At 36.8% G+C, this 3262-nt stretch overlaps 2 non-coding genes across 2 annotated transcripts; both read right to left on the bottom strand.

Annotated features, from left to right (window-relative positions):
• Positions 1-73, bottom strand: trnat-ugu (transfer RNA threonine (anticodon UGU)). The gene has a single exon. It is a non-coding gene; the product is annotated as a tRNA-Thr (tRNA).
• Positions 74-644: 571 nt separating this feature from the next.
• trnat-ugu (transfer RNA threonine (anticodon UGU)) lies at positions 645-717 on the bottom strand. Its single transcript has one exon. It is a non-coding gene; the product is annotated as a tRNA-Thr (tRNA).
• Positions 718-3262: the final 2545 nt, after the last annotated feature.

Consider the following 3262-nt stretch of genomic DNA (forward strand, 5'->3'; position numbering starts at 1 on the left):
TGGCCCCAGCGAGAATTGAACTCACGACCCCTGGTTTACAAGACCAGTGCTCTAACCACTGAGCTATGGAGCCTCACCTGTTCTTGTCATGTCCTTATTACAATATGAAAGGTACTGACAATCTTTGTGCATCTGTAAGGGTGTGCCTGGCATACCAGAAGTGAGCACAAGTCACGTGATCAACTATCCAGTACAGTCATTCTTACATCACAGACATCAAGTCAGTCATATCACAGGAGGAGCGAGTTATGACATTTTGATTTATGATTACAAGGTCAAAAAATGTATTTGTTCGAATAAGCTGGTGCTGAAAAAACATTTCCTATTATTATCAATGTTGAAAACAGTTGTACTGCTTAATATTTTGTTTGAATGTCATGACTTTCACTTTTTGTTTTTATCTATTGAAATCCTCTGGTTGGAGCAGCTCACAGTGTTGCTGGTAAAGTCTCTGATTTTATTTTACTGATGTTGGTCTCATCAAGGATGACTGTTTTTCCCAACATGAGCCTGATATCAACAATTCCTAACTTTCCTTTTTCTTGAAGGTTTATGTTCATCCATATGAGCACAGTATGTTGCATCTTCATCTTAACTTCAGGGTCATTTTCAGAACAGGTCACCTTTTAAAAATTTGACCATTTAGGCCCCAGCGAGGATTGAACTCACGACCCCTGGTTTACAAGACCAGTGCTCTAACCACTGAGCTATGGAGCCTCACCTGTTCTTTTCATGTCCTTATTACAATATGAAAGGTACTGACAATCGTTGTGCATCTGTAAGGGTGTGCCTGGCATACCAGAAGTGAGCACAAGTCACGTGATCAACTATCCAGTACAGTCCTTCTTACATCACAGACATCAAGTCAGTCATATCACAAGAGGAGCAAGTTATGACATTTTGATTTATGATTACAAGGTCAAAAAATGTATTCATTCGAATAAGCTGTTGCTGTAGAAACATTTCCTATTATTATCAATGTTGAAAACAGTTGTGCTGCTTAATATTTTGTTTTGCATCTTTTACAAAGTTTGACTAATCAGATTTCACGAAACAAGAGTAAGGTTCAAATCTTAGCACATCATACTTTCATCACACAATGTCCTTTAACACAAGATGTTCACGTGCACAATCAGAATCTCACAGACTAGTTTGGTAAATAATTTGTCATTTATTTGCTTGGCTGCAACCAGCATCTATTTTGCTACATTTGACATCTTTCTGGAAGGCTGAACATTTGTGATGTTTCTTAGCTTTCACTTTTTGTTTACTCACAGTTGAACACTTCATATCAGACCTGCTTAGTTCTCTTCTAGTCATGTATATCTGTAAACTTTTTGATAACTACTCAAAAGTGTATTCCAGGCCCCAGCAAGGATCAAATTCACTAATAATGGGTTACCAAAACAGTGAGATAACCACTGAGCAATGGAGCCTCACCTTTTCACACATTGTCCACATTACCATTTGAAAAGTAGATATGAAAAAACCCGTGTAGCACTTTAAAGGGTGTGTCCAACATTTCCCTGTAGCTTTGATTGCTTAAAGTTTAGGAGGAATGACAAACAGCTGATTCATCGGTTGCCAATGACATCCTTCTATCTGCATAACTTAATTGTAATTGTGCTATACAGATTATATAAAAAAATTACAACAGATGTGGCTTTTTCCATATCAGTGTTTACATTTTTTCCTACATGCTAATGGTTTTTGATATACTTTCAACTAAATGGATAAGAAGTTAAAGTAATAATGTGCTTTTACCTTATATTAGATTTCACTTACATGTTTCCTAATAAAAAAAACGACACACAAACGCACAGATGTAAATCAGAGCAGTGACACAAAATTTAATGTTGGGAAAAACAGTCATCCTTGATGAGACCAACATCAGTCAAATAAAAATCTGAGACTTTACCAGCAAAACCAAATTTAACCAAAACAGTTTTGGTCTATTACCACTATATTTTTTGGGGGGTAGTATTAGGGTTGCAAAGGGGCAGAAACTCTCCATGGGAACTTCCTCTGGGGAGTTTTGGGGAATTTATGGGTATTAATTGGAAATTTGGGTAAATGTATAAAACTGTATAATATATAAACATAAATATTAGGGATGCACCGTTACAGTTTCGGGTCGATACTGAGCTCCTGTAGCCTACTCGTAGCCTACTCGTTAAAAGCCCTGATACCAAACGGCGATACCTATGGAAGCACATGGGTAGCGATATTCAATTTGTAATGTAATATGCAAAATGACAATGCATTTCTGTATTTACATTTACATTTTCCAATACATTTGTGCAACGTTTGGTGCAAAATGAAAATGAAAATTAAATTACATAATTTTCATTTGGCATTTCATACACCAGTTTTAATATGTAAAATGAATACTAATTTTAACGCTTTATAAGTTGCAAAATTAAAATGAAATGAAAAATATTACAGAAATGATTAGATATGTATAACATGGGCAAGCAAAAACTGTGGCAAAATTATCTTTTAAATGCTATTTTTCTTAAATGCATTAACACTCACAGTCAAGACACTTACGATTGCATTTTCATTCAATGTCCCGCAATGAATGTAGCAAAATTCAATGTGCACATTGAAAATGCATTCCGAGCCAATCACGTGTCCACCCCCTCTCGCCATGTCAATCACTGCGTGAACAAGGCGGGGCTTGCAGAAGGTCAGAGACTCAAATCTCAAGAAGAGGATTCAAGTGAGAGAACATGGACAAGACCGTTGGTCCGTGTACGTTTTGATCATTTCAGTTTATGGCTTCAATATTACATTCGCACTGGTGGGCGGAGCTGAAGCGCTCCTTTCATCTGATTGGTCGAATCGCTCCACCTTCAGCACGGTCTTTTCATTCTTTTAGGCAGAATAAGAGTCAGTGCGAGTGAAGCACTGTAATGTCTGAAACCACCGCTCACTGTTAATTAGCATAATATTTGAATCAGATGATGCTGGCCACATAAATAGTGCTGCTGAGACCTGCAAGAGACCCGTTGAATTATTTCTAGGTTATAGTATTGTATAAATATTGTCCCACTGATAAAAACACTGCAAATAGTTCTGTCTCCTTGGATAACAGTGAAGTGGAAATAAATATAGTTAAATTTATGAAATAAAATTAAATAGGATTTTTTGGGAAGGTAAGTCTGTCCAGTTATACAGCAACACGAGTCAGACGAGTCTGAAGATCTGAGCTGAATTTGGTGAAACATTAAAGTTCTAGTCTGTGTCAATTACTCTCATA

This window comes from Carassius carassius, chromosome 24 (genome assembly GCF_963082965.1).
Source record: "Carassius carassius chromosome 24, fCarCar2.1, whole genome shotgun sequence".
Classification (NCBI taxonomy): Eukaryota; Metazoa; Chordata; class Actinopteri; order Cypriniformes; family Cyprinidae; genus Carassius; species Carassius carassius.